We start from the raw sequence: 21,161 nt of genomic DNA on the forward strand, positions 1-21,161 counted from the left end.
AGACCCCTTGCCTCCCACACGTCCCTAATGGGGGACCTGGCCTGCAACCCAGGCATATGCCCTAACCTGGAATCAAGCAGCAACCTCTTGGTTCGCAGGCCAGTGCTCAATCCACTGAGCCACATCAGCCAGGGGAGCAGGATTTTTTTTTTTTAATGTTTTACTGTTTATGCCATTACAGTTGATCCATTTTCCCCTCTTCATCCCCTCCCACCCAGACCACCCCCCAATTTCATAGTCAATCCCCACACCATTGTCCCCGTCAATGGCTCTTCCGTGCACATTCTTTGACTAATCCCTTCACCTTTTTCCAGTCAGTCCTCATCCACCCCACCCATCCCCTCTTACATCTGTCAGTCTACTCCAGGATTTCAAGCCTCTGGTTCTATCTTGCTCTTTATTTTGTCCACAAGATTCCCCTTGTGAGATTGTATGTTATTTGTCTTTCACCAACTGACTTGCTTCCCTTAACAGTCTCCAGTTCCATCCATATTGTCACAAAAGGCAGGAATTCTTCCACTGAGTAAATGTACCACAGTTGTTTTATCCACTCAGTTACTGATGGGCACTTAAGGCTGTTTTCATATCTTGGCTATTGTACATAGTACTGCTATGAACATAGAGGTACATAAATTCTTTTGAATTGTGTTTCAGGATTCTTAGGGTGCAGCAGTGGAATTGTGGGGTCAAAAGGCAGTTCTATTTTTAATTTCTTGTGGAAACTCCATACTATTTCCCACAGTGGCTGAACCAGTCTGCATTCCCACCATCAGTGCACAAGGATTCCCTTTTTTCCACTTCCTCGCCAGCACTTGTTTGTTGATTTGCTCATGATGGCCATTCTCAGGTGTGAAGTGATATCTCATTGTAGTTTTAATTTGCATCTCTGTGATGGCTGGTAATGTTAAGCATCTTTTCATATGTCTATGGGCGATATATATGTCCTCCTTGGAGAGTGGCTATCCCTTTCCTTTGCTCATTTTTTAACTGGATTTTTTGTCTTCCTGGTGTTGAGTTATATGAGTTCTTTATATATTTTGGAGATCAAACCCTTGTCTGATGTATTGGTGGCAAATATGTTCATGATAGCCAGAAAGTGGAAATAACCCAAATATCTGTCTATCAACAGTTGAACAAATAAACATACTACAGAATATTATTTGGCCATAAAAAAGAATGAAGTATTGACACATGCTACAATATGAATGAACCTTGAAAACACTATGCAAAGTGAAAGAAGCCAGACATAAAAGGTCACATATTGCATGATTCTATGGGATTTCTTTTGGGGGTAATGAAATAGTCTGGTATTATTTACTATAGTTGTATAATTTAGTGAATATACTAAAGGCCACTGAATTGTATACTTTAAATGGGTGACTTTACGGTACATGAATTATAGCTCAATAAACATAAGAATAAATACAAATAAAAGGGAAATATTTCTTGGGAACATCACAATGAAATCCTAGATATTTCACATGGGAAATATAATATGACAATATGCATCAGAAGATATGAATAGAAGTCATATGAATAGAAGATATATGAATAGAATAAGAAGAAGCATAGCATCGAGAAAATGTGTCCAGGTCAAGCCCTGGAGCTTTCTGATAAACACATTACCAAGGTTTAGCAAAAACAACACGCATAGCCCTGAACTCTGCATGTCTGTGCCAGGCAGCCATTAGTCCTCAATCGCAACCCCTCTGTCACGGAGCCGGAAATGGTTATAGATCTCTTCTCAACACGGTTCTCCATGTGCTCGTTACCAATTATCATAACAGACTGCTGAAGGTTAGACCTACACATGCTAACTTCACGTCCATTTCTTTTAGTCTATTACATATGCAAATATTAGTGATCAGCACTTTAATGGTCTTATTAATCATAAAATACTTCAGACATACAAAAAAGGCCCTGAAATAATTTTAACATATATAACATACCCACTATCCAAATAAAGAAATATAACATTACAAATTCCGTTACACTCCCCCTACTTTTAATGTTTATCCTTTTAGAAATAGAAGTGTGACTACACTCCTGCCCTCTCACTTACAAATACCTATACTAAGCCTACATACATGGCCTATGAAGTAAAACTAAGACATCACTATTTACTCAGAGACTCTTAAGCGGCCACTGACATGTGACATTTACCATAGAAGAATTTCTGTCACTATCAATTTTAACAAGAGATGGAAACTCTCCCACATGTCAACAGCAACAGTAATGGAAACAGAAGTCAGAAAATGACCAGAGGGTTCTCTCCATCCAAAATTTTCACTACCATTTAGCCAAAGGCAAAAAGGCCCCTATACTATCCACCTTTCCTGCGTTTTGTCAAACCAACACACTTCTCATTTTAAGATCTACAATATTTTTCAAGACACTTTCACAAACAATTTCTCATTTACCCTACAAGATGGATAAGGCAGCTAGCTATATGTATACCCCTTTTCACAGATAGGGGAGAACAAAAGGATTAAGAGCATAAGATTGGAATCAAGCAAGGCCTGAATCCCTGCTTCACTACTTTTTAGTCAAGTGAACTACAAAATAAAGATGCCTAGGTTTACAGGGTAGTTACAAGAATTAAATTACACAATGTATATAAAGCACTTAACACAGAACATGGTGTTAAATAAGCACTAAATGAAGAGTAGCTGCTACTACTGTTGTTGCTGTTAATTATGTAAGTAAGATCAAACAGCCTGTAAACAAGGGAGCCAAGACCAAAACCTATGTCTTCTTTGATTCCGTACAACACTCCTTCATTCTCAAATGGTCACCAGGCGTCCTATGTGTCCAGGGTAGACACTACCAGTTTCAGGCAAGGCTTCCCCTTTCTCAGCGAGCCACTTCAGGGTTTTAAGAATCAAAAGCCAACAGCAATACCAACAGCTGGTAACATCACAAAAAGACAAGACATTATACACGTCTCATAATACCATCTATAGTCATATTGTGCCGTTCCCCCACCCCACCACCCCTGCCAAAGTAACCTTAATCGAGCTTCTATATTAAACTTCCAATTTATAGGGTATATATAGGGTAGAGAAATATGTTGAACTAAACCAAAATTCATACTGTAAGAAATTCTACAGGACAAACCAGGTTATTCAACAGATTAATTATAAGGGGCGGGGGGAGAGAAGAAGGAATCTACAAGTTTAAAAAAGACTTAAAAGACATTTCAATCAATCCTGATGTCAAAAATTTTTTTTAATTCTCTGCCCTCCCAAAAAAAGCCAACAGCAAGAGTCCCAGTGCATCTGCTTAGGAGAGAAAACACATTAGTGACATAACCAGAATATTTGGGAATATTTTAGGCTTTGGGACATGTCCTTTTCTCTTAAAAATCAATAAATAAGCATCCTTATTTTTTTAAAAAGGCAATAACAACATGTAAAGCTTATACTGTCTATGCTACACCTATGATAAAAGTCTCATTTGAAGAATAATTTTTAAAACTAAGGGTTTACAAGTTCTTAAAATAACATGCCCCCCCCACAACTCCCCCCCCCACAAAATCTATAAGAGATGACTGAGGCAAAGGTCAAGGGAAAAAAAAAGAGCAAAAAGTCAAGAAGAAATGCTTTTGTAATTAAAGCTTAAAAGAAAACCCACACCATCAACAGGATTAGCTGTCAACAGTAACCTTCCCAGAAGTAACGCATCCTATGATGAGAACTGAGATATCCTAATGAAAATTATAGCACCTCCCTGTCATCAAGAAGCAGCCAACAACTTGAGGAAATTAAATGAAAATTAATTTGAAATTTCAACATGGGCACATGCTATAATGAACATTACCTTTTATTTCCATATTATTCCAAAAATGATTTGGGACTGCTTACAGAGTGCATTCGAATTAAAAAGAAAGAAGTGACAAGATTGGGGCAAAGGAAAAATAAAGGAGGAAAGTAAGATCAAGTCAGAGGTAAATTCACACAAACTACATGCCACAAATTCCTACATAGCTATAAGGGAAGAGCAACAAATTTGACTCTGAGCTCCCTTGCAAAGAGAGACATACCAAAGGTTACAAGAATCATGATGACTATGTAATACAAATGAACCAGCTAGTCAAAGGGGAACATAGCTTTTCCTGGTACCAAGACCTGGAAAAAAACATTACTACATGGGTTTTAATAATGTTGATGATAAAAACAAAAGCAGCTTGAATTGTACACTTAAAAATAGTTAAGATGCTAAATCTTATGTATATCTTACTACAATTTTTAAAAATGGGGGGGGAAAGGAAATAACAGCAGTTCATTTTCATTGTACTTATCCTGGGCCAAGCATGGCCTAAGCATTCTATATGTTTAAATTCACAAAATTCTCCCAAAAACCTTGAGGTACAATTATCATCCCCACTGTAGAGATGAGAAGACTGAGGCACCAAGAGTTTAATAACACACAACTAGTAAGTAACAGGACCAGGATTCAGGTCCAGGAAATTTGGCTCCAGAGCCCACACTCCTAACCGTTATATAACCTCTCATCCATAACGGTGTCTCCCTTAGGCAAAACCATTTGCCTTCAGCTAAAAGTATATTTATCCATGAACTATTAGCTCATTTTTTGTTCAATCTTAGTATTGTTGATCAGCTGCTAATAGCAATAGCAATAGTTACAACAGCATCAACAGGACACTGAGATAAAGGAGATTAATATCCTCACAAGAATTCTACAATAAGAGGAGCACTAAATTTTATAAAGCTGTTTGTTTTAATGGCCCTTAATAAAGGCTGACTGCATTATACCAAATGACAATCTTGCAAAATTAATTCTTCCCCAGTCTGAAACAATGCAATCAATATACACAGCTCTCTGGTATTCTGGCTTGATCCAAGTAAAAACTCCAATTGTTTCTAGAACAATGTATTAAATATGTTTATTTAAGCAATTCTCAAAAAAGTATTATTTCTGACAACTCTGTTTTTTTATAAGAATTGAGCAGCAAAGTGAATATGTACTTGCTAGAAATGAAGCTATTCTATGTTGACAATGACAGGTAGACTATATACTTTCACAGTCAACAAGTGCAGAATGAGGTTAATATCCTCTTAATAAAATTAAGGAACCTAACCTCTAAAGATATCTAAGTATGTATCAACTCACCTCTCCATAGAGTTGAGCCAGGGAAGTTATATGGCCAAAATTTTCCTCTGAAAGAGGTTCTGATTCTGTACCAATGGACAAATTCAATTGAATCCCAAAGTTCTATGCCATTCAGTATAGTTACAATGATTTTGACCTGGAAAATTCTCAAAACATGAGTTTCCCAAGATTTATCTCTGCCATGAAATTACCTCAAGCATCCATAGAGCATTCAAATGAGGCATGTACCTGAGTTAACTAAATGAATTGGGCAACTATTTAAAGTTACTAAATTTAGCCCAAGCTTGTGTGGCTCAGTGGATTGAGTACCGGCCTACAAAGAAAAGGGTCGCCGGTTCGATTCCCAGTGTAGGGCACATGCCTCTGTTGCAGGCCAGGTCCCCAGCAGGGGGCACACAAGATGCAACCACACACTGATGTTTCTCTCCTTCTTTCTCCCTCCCTTCTCCTCTCTAAAAGTAAATTTTAAAAATTTAAAAAATGAAGTTATTAAGTATAACCAACTACCATAAATGTCCAGAGATAGCTGGTATATTGGGTTAGCCAAAAGGTTCGCTTAGTTTTTTCCATATGATGCCTCTAGTAGTGCTTAGTTATCATTAACATCATTTGAAACAATTTTGTTACACATTGTATTATGACAGTTGTCATATCGGCATGCATTTAAAAAAATCTTATCAAAACTGGTGAATTTTTGTGCAGCCATGTTAATAATGATGATGGAAGAAGATACACAACATTTGTGGCGTATTGTGTTTTAATACTTCATGAAAAGTAAAAACACAACTGAGACGCAAAAAAAAAAAATTGTGCATGTATGGAGAAGGTGCTGTGACTGAGTGAACATGTCAAAAGTGGTTTGCAAAGTTTCTTGGTACTATTGACATTTTGGCCAAATAATCCTTTGCTGTGGGGCTGTCTTATGCATTGGAAGATGTTTAGCAGCAGCCCTGGCCTCTCTCCACTAGAAACCAAGAGTGGGAGACGGCCAACAAACTCAAAATATCCAAATCAATGAAGTTATTGGTGAAAATGAAAAATGTAGTTTTTATTTTATGGAAAATTATGTAATGGACTTTTTGGCCAACCCAATATGTGTGCGTGTGTGTATGTGCACATACAATGTGAGTCTTTAGTTTGGATTAGTAAGTATCTCCTATCTTTCTGTCTAAACAAGTAGGCAGCAGGGTCAGCTGCCTACCAAAACCATTCCTAGTTAGTGTAAATACAACCACATCATAATACAACTACATCATGTAAGTATAACTACATCATATGGCTAGGAGGCAATAAAAAAGACAAGCATCACACAAGAAAAGCAAACAAATATGAATAACAGAGCCTTAATTTGAAGAATCCAATATACAATAAACATCTGATAAGATGATCAACTTTATCAATAGTCAGGGAACTGCAAATTACAACAAATGAAAGAGCCTATCCCTCATCCAACATCTATTTTTCAATCTCAAGGAAGAGACCTGCTTTGGTCATATGACCATCCTATAACAATGACTGTGACAAAAGGAATGGAGAATTATAACAGACAAAGCCTAGGTCACATGCCCATCCCTAGGCCAAGAGGAAGGATAATGTGACCTGAAATGGGGGAGGGGATACTAGATAGTCTAAATTAACAGCTACCATATAATTTACTACCAAGACTTTCATCTTTTAACTCTACATATATGCTTCCACTGATTTGAATTTGTTATTAGAATACAGCCATGTGTTATATACATGGTTTATTTTTTTATTTCAAAAGGAGAAAATTGTTGTAATGTAGTCAGAAAGTAAACCTAAGGTCTAAAAAGTTCACAGTTGATGACTTCAGGAATGAAACTGAGGGAAATTAAACTTCATGTGTAAGTACGCCTAAGTATCTAGGCTTCCTAGTCCTGCGCACTTGGCCAATATTTTAGCCACCACCAAAACATCCTTATCAAACCCAACCTTAAAAGACAAATGAAAAATGGAGGAAAAAGGTTTTAATTAGCAGTATGCTGATGAGGAGAAAAGGACCTCCAGGGACATAAGAAGAAATTTTATGAAATCTTCATACAGCAGAAGGTCTGTAATAGTATCTGAAAGCCCTTTATATCCTCTCTCACTTTTCTCACCCCAAAATCTTACCAGCCAAACAGTATATGTATTGCAGAAAAGCTCAGTTTTACTGAGGCCAATCACTTTCTACCTGTTTAAAATCTTTACTCTAAAGATGGTAGCAAAATCACCTAAACTAAAACAATTTACATACCTACGCCTAGAGATATGAGTAAAATTTCTCCTTTAATTGTTCCAAACACTACCATTCAGCATTACAAGTTCTTTTCACAAATAAATTTAGTAATAAAAATGCCACTTAGCCCTGGCTGGTGTGGCTCAGTGGACTGACACTGGCCTGCAAGCTAAAAGGTCACCAGTTCGATTCCTGATCAGGGCACATACCTAGGTTGTGGGCCAGCTCCCCTGCTGGGGGCATGTGAGAGGCAACTGATCTCTCACACAAAGATGCTTCTCTCCTTCCGTCTCTTTCCCTTCTCTTCTCTCCAAAAAATAAATAAATAAAATCTTTTTTTAAAATCCCATTTAGACTGACACACAAAAACAATTCCTCTTTATTTCAGTAATTCCAGGCAGGGCCTACTGATTCTGATAGTTATCTCTCTAAAGAAAGCAACTGTGCTTTGGTGAGGCAAAGGCAATTACTGCTCACCAAATTTTCATGTTCTTGCCAGCATTTCCTAGCCCCTTAAGCAGTGTCTTGTAACTACTTTTGGTTATGAGAGGAAGTGATATGGGTCACTGCAGAGCCAAAGGCACAATAACCAAGGAGGCTCTCTCTCCAGACAGTGCACCACATGAACCTTATTATTTTAACTGTAGAACCCTTTTTTCAAGTTCCATGGAACTATGCTGGAAGTATCACTCCAAATCCTACAAATCAAATTCGAATTCCACTTCCTCCAAGACACCTACCCTGACCATGCTAGGCTCCAAGGCATGATCAGTAACGTACTTATATATATATATATATATACTGTGAATAAGACTATGAAAGCACTGTGGTATTGGCACATACTTAGCATAATAAGTTGCCTCTACCTTCTATAATTTACAATATGGTTGGTGGGAAAGGGAACATGATAAATAAATTTCAAGTGAGTGCTAAAAATAAAATATGCTAGAGGAATTTCCACATATCTCAGTTAGCAACTAACTATACTAGTTATATATGCCCATATAACATCTTTTTTTTTTTAATTCGTGTATGATTTAAAGCAAATGAGTCTTCTTATAGGGATTATGATCTCTTTAAAGGGCAAAAGCCCTACGATATAATAACTTCATGGTACCTCGTATTACCATTCAAACACAAATATTCAACAAAAATTTATTTTACTTGAGGAGGATATGTTGAAAAAATAAAACAACTGTAGTAATCTTCAAGACATTAGGAATTTGTGTCTCCAGCAGAGCTAAGGAGAGAGAGGAAGAAACTCACATTCTTCTGTTATCCATGGCAGGTGGAGCTCTACTGGAGAACAGTGAGTCATCAGGCTCCCCCAGACCTGAAGAGCCAACTTCTTATGCTGTAGGACTACATGCCCTCTGAGCGGTACTTGATTTCCAGTTCAATTTCTCAAATGCCCTGAAGTGGCTAAAGAGAATCTCTAGATATTTTGTGTGAGTATTTTAGGCACACATACAAAAAGGTCTATTTCTCCAAATTAATAATTAGTATTGTGATTTAATCAATATGACTTGCCAATATTTTATTTCTACATGTGTTAGACATTGCAAAGAACAAAATAAAAATATGATCTCCTTTTGCTATCCTTATACCCTACTTTGGGAAATAGGACACATGAAAACAAAAAATGCCACACATTATAAGGCAGTATAAAGTGTCAAATGAATGATAAGGAAAATAAAAATTAAAAGAGTTCACAGAAGAGATTACTTTCAAATTTTATATTCTGAACACTTAAAAGCAAGGTGGCATCTGAGCTGAGCTTTAAAAGACAGGAAGAATTTTAGGAGGTATAGGCTAGGAATAAGGGAGAGCATTCCAGGAAAAGGAATATATAAAGAAGTGGAAATCGCGAAGTCCAAGGAATGTTTGAGGAATAGTAAACTGACAATTTATTCTGAATAGCTTATTGGGGAAGACTAGTGGGAAATGAGATGAGAAAAGCAGGTTGGTGCTAGACACTGGAAAGCTTTAAATGCCAGGCTAAGGAATAATTTTATCTTGACAGTAATGAGGAGTCATTGAAGATTTTTATGCAATGTTAACACAATAAAAATAAAAATTACAATGATCACTCCAAAACAAAATTTAGGGCAGGCTGAAAAAGGAACTCGCTAGGGCCAATGAGACCACTTTGGTCATTATCCAATAAGTAGGCCTAAATTAGAGCAATGACATTGAAGAATTAAAAAAAGAAAAAGAAAAAAGAAAAAAAGAAACAAATCTAGGGAGCTAAGGGTACTTTATTGAAAAGTGTTTTCACGTATGTCAAATCAGACTCTAAGGACTCTAGAAAGCTGAAATTCAGATGCTTGAAAGAAGTTAAAAGCACAGCAACTGTGAATTCCAGCCTTCCCAGCCGATCTCCCTGTACTTGACTTGATACTGGGCTCTTCTATGCATCCCCACCTCCATACTCACAAAAGGTCCACTTTTTTTTACTAGGGTTTGAGGGAATAAAAGTGGGAAATTATATAGAAAGCAAACCAAGTGATGATGGCCAGGTAGTTATGCAACAAATAGAGCTCAAACATCTGTAAAGGCCAAAGGCATTGCAATCACATCTATTACAAAATGGAAAAACAGACTGCAAATCCAGTCATACTGCAGGCTTGAGTAATGACATCAGATATATCCATTAAACTTGGCAAGAGGGTAAGACTGGATGAATGGAGTTATTGAGGTCCCAGTCCTTAACAACAGAGTTTCTTAACCTTTGGGGAGGTCATGGACCCTTTTGGGAATTTGGTAAAAGCCACAGACCCTCTCCCCAGAGAAATGCATAGACTCACAAAATTTGACATACAATTTCAGAGTGTTCACAGGCTCCCTAAAGCCTCTATAGAGACTTTTAGTCCACGAACTCCAAGAGTTCTTCCTTAAGAACCTGTGATATAAAAATCATAACTATTTTTATCATACACCCTAATGTCTAAAAGATTTTTAATAGGAAGCCATATGTGTATATTTCTTTATAACTTATATGCATACATGGCACACCAGACCAATAAATTATGTACCTTGTAAAGCATATACAAAAATAAAAATTTTAAAGAATGACATTTATTATAATAAGATAATTTTTAAACATTTATTTTACTTACTGATGACACAGATTTGTGCTTTTCCTAATAAATATTAGGATATTATACCACTACTTTTGGTAAAAATAACGTGACTGAACATGGTTTGTTATTTCTTAATTTTTCTTTCACATTTTGTAATACAGCAACTTGAAAGTCAAGTTCTAAATTCAGTTCATTTTTACAATAAATAGCTATTTTATTTAATTTTAATGGGTATCACTGCCAAAAAAACAGACTTTACACAGATAAGAAAAACCTGAATAAAATATGATACTCAATTTTTGATCCCATTCACCATTTATGTAAAGGTTTTTTGCTAAAAGTCAACTAGTGATTTTTCATATTTCCTGATGACAATCAGTTCTTCTTATTAACTAATCAGATGGTATTAGCTTTTTGTATTTTCAGGGCCTAAAACCACTAAAACTCCTCCTTTACAAGGCTTTTATACAGGTTAGAAAATGTTGTTGCCAAGTTCAACTATAAATATATATATATTCTTAAAGTTAACACATCATTTTCAGTAGTTAAATACAACAATAAACGATGTACTTCTAAACACCCATTTTCAATAACCTCTTCCATATGTCAAATTTTATTTTGTTTTTGAATTACTTTTTGAGTCACTGTTAGAAGCTTACCATCATCCCAAAGAGACAGATAAAGTGTGTTTATTTTTTTAAAATATCTGCTAGGTAGCACACGACTCATAGCCAGCACTTGTCACAGAAAATGTCAGTGAATTTGGAACATTTGGGTTTTTGTGAAAGAAAAATGATTAAATCATCTTTAAGTTAGACGATTTTTTTCAAGATTTTATTTATTTTTAGAGACGGTGAAGGGAGAGAGGGAGAGAAAAATCGATCTGTGGTAGCCTCTCATACGCCCCCTACTGGCGACCTGGCCTGCAACCCAGGCATGGGCCCTGGCTAGGAATCAAACCAGCAACCCTTTGGTTCACAGGTTGGCGCTCAATCCACTGAGCCACACTGGCCAGAGCATAAGTTAGACAATTCTTAAGCCCTCTGCCTCAAAGTGACCAGTTAACTTCTGTAAAGGATTACACAAAAGATCTGTATGGTGATTTCCTACTGCAATACAAAGTATGTTAATAGTCTATTATTTAAAAAAATAAATCTAAAAATTCAATTATCTATGTCCCTATAAACTGTAAGACATCACAACAGATGACTGAAAGGAAAGCAACTTCCTAAAAGACCTCAAATTTCCCAGATCATTTTCCATAAACCCTACTGCAGAGACCACTGCTCCTGGAGCGCCAGGGCTCCCAAGGGTCAAAGCTCTCCATCTATCAGTGCCTTCCAACTAATTTCCCTTGAACGCTATCAAAGTTTATAGGAATTATCTTTAAAGAAACTCTAGTTATATTGAATCCATCTCTGAATTATTATCAGTTTGGCAAAAGACACAACTGCAGCACCTTCTGTGACAGCAACTGTCTTCAACACTGTTCCCTCAGTGTAATGTTGGCTAGTGATTCAGTCAAATAAAAGGGCTGGAACAAAGTCCAGGACTCTTCATGACATATCCTGCCTTAAATCCTTTTGTAATATGGCAAGGCATAAATGAATCAGTAATATAAATCATGAACTATACTGAGAGCCAGGGGCTTTCAATTTGCATGCCAATCTCACCTATACAGTGAGATACACTTATACAAGGACACAACATTTTTACACTTAAAAAAACAAGTCCACTGCATCCTCTTAGGAATGCCAAATGATAATACATCATTAAAAAAATAAAAATAAAAAATAAAACATCCCTGGCAGGGTAGCTCACTTGGTTGGAGCATCATCCTGATACGCCAAGGTTGTGGATTTAATCCCCAGTCAGGGCACCTGTAGGAATCAACCAATGTATGCATGAACGGGTGGAATAACAAATCTCAATCTCTCTCTCTTTCAAAATCAATAAATAAAATATATTTTTAAAAATAGGTACTGCCAGTAAAAAAGATTTCGTACTAACTTCTATTTAAAAAAGAAAAGTCTGTTCTCAAGTATACAAAAAATGAGTAAGTTTCCAGTGTGATAAATCTTACATATGGAATCACTTTCAAAACTATGAAAACATAAAATTGGGGGTATAAAAACTGTCAGAAAAAAAGAGGTACATAAATTTCGAAAACTGACATTTCTCATTTTCATCCAGATCTATATACTTCGCTGTGCCTCGCCACCTCCCTCCATTGCAACCCTTCAATGTCTTGCTGCTGCACCTAGAACGTCTGGTCCCTTCCCTCCCCCACCTCAGCAGGTACCACGCTCCTTTCATCTTTGCTATGTAATCTTCCTGAGGAGACAGCTCTCCTCACCCTCATTCATACAGCAATCATCCCCGACTTCAATGTTCTTGTCCACCACTAGGCCCTCCACAAAACTTGCCCTGATCTCTCTCAAAGAAAAATAATTACTTCCTTTCCTGAACCCTCTCTTAGGTCATAATACCCTTAAGAAGAGGATCTATATCTTATCATTTAACTTACGTATCTTTTAACAACAAAGTACCTTGAACAAAGTAAGTACTCATATAACTATGTCTTGAATGAATGATTGAGTGACTACTTAGAAATTCAATTACAGACTTCCTATAACATCTGGAATGGAGAGGGAAGTATGAAAGACTTTGCAGAACAAACAACTTTTCCCTTGTTTCTTCCAAACTCACCAAAGTCAAGTCAGTATTACACATACAGGTGCCTTCAAAAAGCAAGGACATTTCATCCTTCAACTCTCTGGTCAAATATGGTATGTTATCTTTATACACACACACACACACATTCACAACAGAATATCTTCTGTTAATCAAATCTATGCTGGATAATAAAAGCATGTAAATATTTTAACCATATAGGCAAACTAAAAATGTAAGATGCCATATATTAAAGCTATCAGAATAAGATCAACCATTCAAAATACAAATAGAAACACGGAGAATGACCAAGCAATTTATTCCAAGTGGGAGAAAAAATGCCCTAAGCTTTAGCTATTTACTAACAAAACTTGAGAGGCAGTGTTTTATTGCTAAGAATCCAAAACCAACCTTCCAAAGATAAGCTTACCTGGACAGAAGTACCAAAGAACTGACATTACTAAAGTACAAAGGTGAGATAAGAAAGAGCACAAAAATCTTAAAGTGACAGTTTCATTAAGTAACTGGCATATATGGTGCCTGGATCATCAGAAAGCAATGAGATTGCAGGGGTCCTCACTGCACATCTACAGAACAGAGAGTCCAGAAAGGAAAAGAAGCTACAATGTGGTCAAGTGCAGCAAACATGCTTGGAGAAAAGCCAATTTAAAGGTATGCTTGTGATTTCAGGTCAGAAGACCTGGACTCCAATGTCATCCTACAAGCTGTGCAATCTTACACCAGCCACTTAACCTCCCTGAGCCTTGTTTCCTTGTGTGTAAAATGTAATATGCAGAGCAAGCACAGAACCTGAGTACACTGGGTCTCAGAGATGGCACTAATAAGCATTTGCTGACTCTGAATGAGGGCCATACACCAAAAGCAGACATTTCTCTCCAGGTGCTTTTGTAGTTTTTGAAAGAGCATTTTTAATTAATTCCTTATTACAATATTTGACAGACAGTTTTTGGCCAAAAAATAAAAACATTCCTTTTCTCCTAGCTTATATATTACTCAAAATCTCACTAGAATTCTTTAAGTTTAAAATCTCTTTGCAAATACAAGAAGTAACTCTTGTAAAGAAGACTGGAAGCCAAAAACCTGGGTTCTTGTCCAAGTAATGCCACTACATGTGCTACCCAAGAAAATTACTATAAGCCTGGTTTCAGTCTTCTTACCTATAATATTAAGGTTGTCCTAAATTACCATTAAAGCCCCTTTATTCTAAATGTTGTGGTTCATGCCATGTTAAGAACGCCTTGATCTAATTAAGAAAACCAATACAACATACACTAAAGAGAGTCACATTAAGAAAAAAAAGAAGAAATATATAGAATAAACTGAGTAATTGATGCTAAGAGAGTGATAAAAATCAAACTTTCTAGAGAGCACACCAGCTTTGACTCTGTTTTTGAAGGTCAAAAGATAAAGGAAAAGGAAATATAATTTAAATAAAGAAAATGAAACATACAAAATCAAAGAATTAGAATATCTATGGGTGATTATAATACAGTCTTCACTTACACAGCACTTGACAGTTTACAAAGCATTTCTGCATATGCAACCTGCAGCAAATTTTCTGGGATAAGAAACATAACAACAGTTTAAATGATTTACATTTAATAAATTTGTCCACAGAGCCTCCACTAAAAACAACTAACAACATCAAAATACATTTTAGAGAGGAATTTTTTTCAGCATTTATATGTAGGATGAATTAGGCAAATTCATGCAGGCAAACGGCTATAAACTGACAAATCATAGAATTTTAGCACAAGAAGAAATGTAAAATCAGACTAATATGCTTATTTAATGATAAACTCAGACCCACAGAGTTGATGTGACATTTATTACTCCATGTGTGAAATGACATGAGGACTAGATTACAGAACCAGAAATAAGAGAGAAAATCCAAGAAACTGCAAAGAAAGAATCAGAGAATTTGGTGATGCGTTTAGCTTATGGACATGTAAGAAAGCATCAAAGTCTTACTATGTACAATCAATATGCTAGACACATCTTGCTATTTATTATAATAAGTTAAAGATCACCACAATATGAAGCTCAGTACATTATTCCAAATTTAACCATGAAAACCTGAGGTTTATTATGTTTAAGTAACTAGCCCAAGGTTATATCTACTAAGTACCTGGAAGATTAGTTCACTATCCCCTGTTTGAAGTCAAATTTCCATTTCCAAAACAAGCTTAAAAATTGCCTCAAAATTACAAGTTAGAAGAGCAAAACTGAAGTATCACTCTGGAAACACTGGATAATCCAGTGTTCTCAGAATTCTCGTCCTGTTAATAGGTATATTTCACCTCTGTGCTTACTACACCTATGGTTAGCAATATGATCTGTCTGTTCCCAATGGTGAGGTTAAAGATTTCTTAATAAAGCCCAACCTCCCCACCCTCTGCAATGAAATAAATCGATAGGGAGCGATTAGATCAAAATATTAATAGTATATCTAGCTCTGGCCGGGTCACTCAATTGGTTGGAGTGCTGTCCCATGCACCAAAAAAGGTGTGAGTTGTATACCCAGTCAGGGCACATACCTAGGTTGCAAATTCAATCCTTGGTTGGGTACATATGGGAAGCAACCAACCAATGTTTCTCTTTCTCTTGCGCTTTCTCTCTCTCTCTAAAATCAATAAACATATCCTCAGGTAAGGATTTTAAAAAGTTTTTAATTAAACAAGTAGTATATCTAAGAATGAAGATCACTAAACTGATTAATTTCAAGTCTTCTACAACTTTTTGAGTGACTACAGCTTCTGTTTTGGCATAAGCTATTTATCTTTGAACTATGAAAACTACACTAAGCTTTTCTAAAAGCCTATCACTTCAAGAAGCCTCAAAAATACTGTATTGCAGATGGGGATATGGGGGAGGAAGCATGGATCCAACAGCCCACTCTACTTATACTTCTAGAATTGGACTTACATGTTGGTGTCAGTGTTTTGTAATAATTTCTTTTATTTAGTCATGTATCCATCCAGCAGAAATAAAATGTACTCATTCTATACTCTATATTAATCCAAATACTGTGCACTCACGAAACAATGTCCAGAAGCAACCAAGAATGGTATCCAGTTGCCACTAAGCCTTTTTATGACCCCCTATGTTGAGAGAAAGGTACCAAGTCTAACTAAAATATAAAGAAAATAAAAGAGAAGGCTTGAAATGGCTAGATCTCACCTCTAATGATAAGAAAAAAGGTCAGAAACCACGAGAATCTTTCTCAGCCACCAGTGACCAAGGGCTAAGCTACTGGTTAACCTGAAAGAGAAGCAATAAAGAAGTCCTTCCCCATAGTCTACCAGAGGTGTCCAACCTCTGGCCTGCGGGCCGCATGCAGCCCAGGATGGCTATAAATGCAGCCCAACACAAAATCATAAACTTACTTAAAACCTTTTTTTTTTTTTTTGCTCCTCAGTTTTCATTAGTGTTTGTATACTTAATGTGTGGCCCAAGACAACCCTTCTTCTTCCAAGTGTGGCCCAGAGACGCCAAAAGGTTGAACACCCCTGTTAGTTTTTCCAAGTAAGTAGGAAAAGTTGTACAGGTAGGGATAAATTTATATGGTTCTTCAGACCAGACTGGATAGCATGTTATTCAACTCCCAAAACACGTGTATTTCACCCAATCCCGCACTCCCCTCAATGCCTGATATTTGCAGTGAACATAAAAAGGAGACCACCACATGTTTTTGGACCTATGCCATGAAAGCACTGGGTGGCCCTCTGAGATTTCCTGTGATTATCGTATGGAGGAGGCAAAATTCACTGCCAAGACAATTCTGAGCATCTTGAGGATCTCCTACAACCCATGACTTAGGGGATTCTACTTGGGTGTGTACTTTTATTGACTTCTCATTCTTGCCCTAAAATGAAGGTTATGTTAGGCCATATAGTTTCAAGCCAATCAACTCCATAAGATATGCAGTATATTCAAACAATGTGGAGCCCTTGGAGAATGAGGAAATAAAAAACTAAAGGAACAAAGGTAGTATCTCTTTAGAGAGGATATGTCAACAGAGAAGGGAGGGCTAAAATATTCTTTTAAAATCAATTATAAATCATTTTCTGATATATAGTACAAGAGAGAAAAGATTTTCAAAGAACATCCAGCCCTGACCAGTGTGACTCAGTTGGTTGGGTGTCGTCCCCTAAAGCGAAAGGTTGCCAGTTGGATTCCAGGTCAGGGCACATGCCTGGGTTGCAGGTTTGGTCTCCAGTCAGGGAATGTGTAAGAGGCAACTGACTAACTGATGTTTCTCATGTGGATGTTTCTCTCTCTCTCTCTCTCTCTCTCTCTCTCTCTCTCCCCTTTCCTTCCTCTCTCTCTAAAAATAAATAAAATGTTGGGGGGGGAAGAAGAATATCTAATATCCTCTCTTCCCCACTCCACCTTTCAGCACCTCTACACCACCCTCATCACTTACTCAATATTTAGTCCTGGTGAAGACCAATCACTGGATTAACAGGATCGAGAGTACATGCAGAGAACATTCCATCCTAGGAACATCTTTAAATTATTTAGGCTCATTTACCACCCTTCCCTATAGAGGAAAAGCATGAAATTTTGTCGTCGCTTTCACAACTTATACCAGTGAGCACCATAGCAACCCAATCATCTGCCCACCAAAAGATTAACACATACATAGAAAACAGGAAATTCAACAAAATTTAAAGTTTGACCTAGACTCCCTTAACAGTTAAATGTCTTAAGTAGTAGCAGTATCTTTATATCACACCCACTTCATGCTACCCTTACAGCTTCCTGGCATAAGCAAATTCTTGGGATTATACAAACTGCTGCTTCTGTTTCCAGCCCAGATTTCTAGAAATGAAACCCTGGAATTGAGGGAGAAAGAAAAACAAATGTTGGCAGAAAGAGGGAGGAAAATGCATTGTCTATATAATCCCAGTTTAAGTGGAACAATCACCATTAGTTCCATCAGGCACTGTTCTTCAATAAAACCACTTACCCAAAAATGCAGATCTAAAATACTCCCTTGGCTTAAAGCACACAGAAAGCAATTCAATAGACACAATCCTACAGATTTTCTCAGAAAGAAATAAGGAAGAGTTTAACTATACAAGATTCAAGTTTTGCACCTTAAAAATCAAACTTCATTGTGAGTTAAATAAATGTAATAAAACAGTAGTGCAACATGTCTACAAAAATCAAACCAAACACCTGTTCTTATTAGCAGCACCCCTGCATTTTCTCTCCAAACCGTATGTTCCCTTTTCAGGCCCCCCTTTTTGATCCACTGTTCCCAAAGCATAAAGTCTAAATAAGAATTGGAGGGAAAACATTTCAGAGACTAAGTTCATAAAACCAAATTAGATCCTTCCACAAAGTACAAGGGATAAAACAGATACACTTTCAATTGTATTTCATTTATAACAAACAGCTCAAGGAAGCCCATTTATTAAGCTGAATCACACCCCATTGCTACCTTTAACCCAAAACTATTCCTAGTTGAGGAGCCAAAAGACCCAAGCAAATACTCTCTTTTCACATTATTCTCAACATGAAGAAATCTGACCCCCTTCCTACTACATCACAGCTTCTGTGAAATAAACTGAGAGGTCCCTTTGGCCAACTTTTTTTTTTTTTTTTTTTTTTTTTGAGACTAACCTCCGACCAATTCCAGAAGAGGAGACACACCTCGAACAAATTTAACCCTTGAGGTCCATCCTTTCAACAGTCCAGTATAATCTAAGCTTCCCCCCAACAATGTTTTACACAGACACTTGATTTCTTAATCCCTGAAGTGTAAGCCTCAACCAGTACAAATCATCGCCATAGAGATTACTCTGGACATCTACAAAGGGTGCTGGGGCTGCAATTCACTCAAGAACCCTTCATTCACTATCATCATACTTGACTTTAAAAAATGCACTGTCTTAAACGAAAAAATGTCACCTTCTCCACAAGGACACCTGCCTCTTCAAGGCCTGTACAATAAAGGAGACCTAAGCATGAAAGGCTAAAAAAAAATCTTCTGCTTAAAGTTTTCCTCCCCACCAAACTCTGCAGCCACAGCACTGTGGACTGTCCTTGTCACACACACAGGCTTTATTGTCAAATCCTCCGTCTCCCTCTAAGATCGTCAGCCCAGGCAGCGTCTAGCCCATGGGAATGACTGCTTTAAAATAAATAAATAAATAACGGGGGTGGGGGAAACCATAGGTAGTTTTGGGTAGTAAGGACTAGGGACCCCAGTGTCCAGTTTCTCCATTTCTCTTCCAAGAGTTCTGTCGCTGACCATTAACTATCCCATTTCCCAATCTTCCAATCAACATGTTTGTCCCTCTTTCCTAGGTCCTTTCAGTAGAATCCTGGGAAGGGGACCAAACCCTAGCCCTAACAGCAAAATCTCACTTATCCACACCATTTCTGCCTCTGAAATCCCTCGTCGGGAGAATGAAGAAGACAGTGAGCCAGGATGAAATAGAAGCGCCGTCGAAGGCTGCGCTTACGGAAAGGCTCGCCATGGTCATCCCCATTTCGCAGTCCGGGCAAGCGAGACTCTGAGAGGTTAACCCGCCGGCCAAGGTCACCGCGCTCGCCGGAGCCGAGGGGCGCCCGCGCCGACTTCCGGCTCCCCCTCTCGGCGGCGGGGAGCGCCGGCGGGCTTGGGGCGCCGCTCCCCACGCCCGGCCGGCTGCCGCGAGACTCGCGCACCCTCCGCGGATGCTCGCCCTGTCCGCGCTAACTAGGGCAACTGGGAAAGGGGGCAGAGAAGTCGCTGCTGCAGCAATTTCCCTCCGCGGGCACAGCCCCCAGCTGGTGCCCGTGACAGCTGCGACCTCCGCCCCCTCCAGCCGCGCGAGGCCGAGGGAGAACTCGGGGAAAGTGGGAGGGGGGGCGGAACGGAGAGAAAGGAGAGCGGGGGGTGGAGGGGCGCCAGCTGCTCCCCGCCCCCTAGGGCCTCGGCGGCCGCGCGGCTCATGACAGCTGCACCCACCGGGAGGCTAGGCGCCCGCCGCCCGCCACTCACCTGCCGCCTCCGCTTCTGGGCCGCGCTGACTGGCGCCGCGCTCGCCCGCGACCGTGGCGGCAGCGCCTCGGCCTCCGCTGCTCCACGGGCCGGGAGCCCGCCGCCGCCGCGGCTCTCTGGCCCCCTCCTCCGGAGCAGGGGTCCCCCCGCAGGGGGATGCAGAACAAACCAGGCACAAGCTCTGCTCCAGGGAGCAGCAGGGCACAGAGCGGCCGAGGCGCTTGAGGCTGCGGTCCAGCCGTCGGAGGGGAGGGCTGAGCTAATCGCGTCAGACTCCCGCTCGCCTGGTCTGAAGAACAGGCATTTCAGCCGCTCTCCGCGGCCGCCATGTTCTCCTCCTCCTCCGCCGCTGCTGCCGCCGCCACCACCGCCCCCTGCTCGCGGCCCCGCCCCCTCTGCGCCCCGCCCCGCCCCGCCCTCTCCTCAGTGCCCCGCCCCTCCCCGCCCGCCTCGCTGCCCCGGAGCTCTTGGCCGGGTCTGGCCACGGCGACCCGGTGCCCACGAGCTCCGACGGCGCGCTCGGGGCAGCGCGCTCCCCACTCGCCAGGCGGTGGAGCGAGGGGTTGCCCCGCGCCCTCTGCCGGCCGCAGGCCCCAGGGAGAGCTGCCGCGGTCCCGCCCCGGCCCGTGTCCTAACGAAGTGTGGGAAAGGAGGCCCTCACTCTTGCCCTCCCCTCGGGGCGTTCCTCCGACTGCTGCCGGGAAGCGGCCTGGAACCCGGGGGTGCGTTCAGCTAGGCCGCCTGGCCTGCAGCCTCCGGCTCGTAGCTGCTCTTATCTTTCGAAGAAGGTTGTGGAGCGAGCGGCCAGAGGCCAGGGAGGAGGCGGTCCCGGGCCTGGCCCTCTGTTCGTTTGTTGTATTACTTCGAGCAAGACACGTCCTGCGGGCCTCGTTTTTTATTCTGTAAAAGTGGGAGGTGGTTGTCTAGATGATTTCACAGGCTGTTAGAGAAGGGGAAAGAAAGATCATCTGCCCCCTTCGTTTTACAGATGAAAAGATCTGACTGACAGGTCTGG

At 39.6% G+C, this 21,161-nt stretch overlaps 1 protein-coding gene across 6 annotated transcripts in view; it reads right to left on the reverse strand.

Moving 5' to 3' along the window:
* Window positions 1-20,509, reverse strand: part of NCOA1 (nuclear receptor coactivator 1) — a 201,552-nt gene extending 181,043 nt beyond the window's left edge. For 4 of the 6 annotated variants that reach the window (XM_054569040.1, XM_054569013.1, XM_054569049.1 and 1 more), the window contains exon 1: window positions 20,147-20,509. The gene's annotated coding sequence lies outside the window, so the exon portion shown is untranslated. Of the gene's footprint in view, window positions 1-19,537; window positions 19,577-19,625; window positions 19,931-20,146 lie in introns of those variants that run through there. The other 2 variants (XM_054569023.1, XM_054569030.1) reach the window with 2 other exon arrangements.
* Window positions 20,510-21,161: the final 652 nt, after the last annotated feature.

This window comes from Pteronotus mesoamericanus, unplaced genomic scaffold (assembly GCF_021234165.1).
Source record: "Pteronotus mesoamericanus isolate MK-2021 breed Mesoamerican mustached bat unplaced genomic scaffold, CSHL_Meso_final contig_101, whole genome shotgun sequence".
NCBI classification, from domain to species: Eukaryota; Metazoa; Chordata; class Mammalia; order Chiroptera; family Mormoopidae; genus Pteronotus; species Pteronotus mesoamericanus.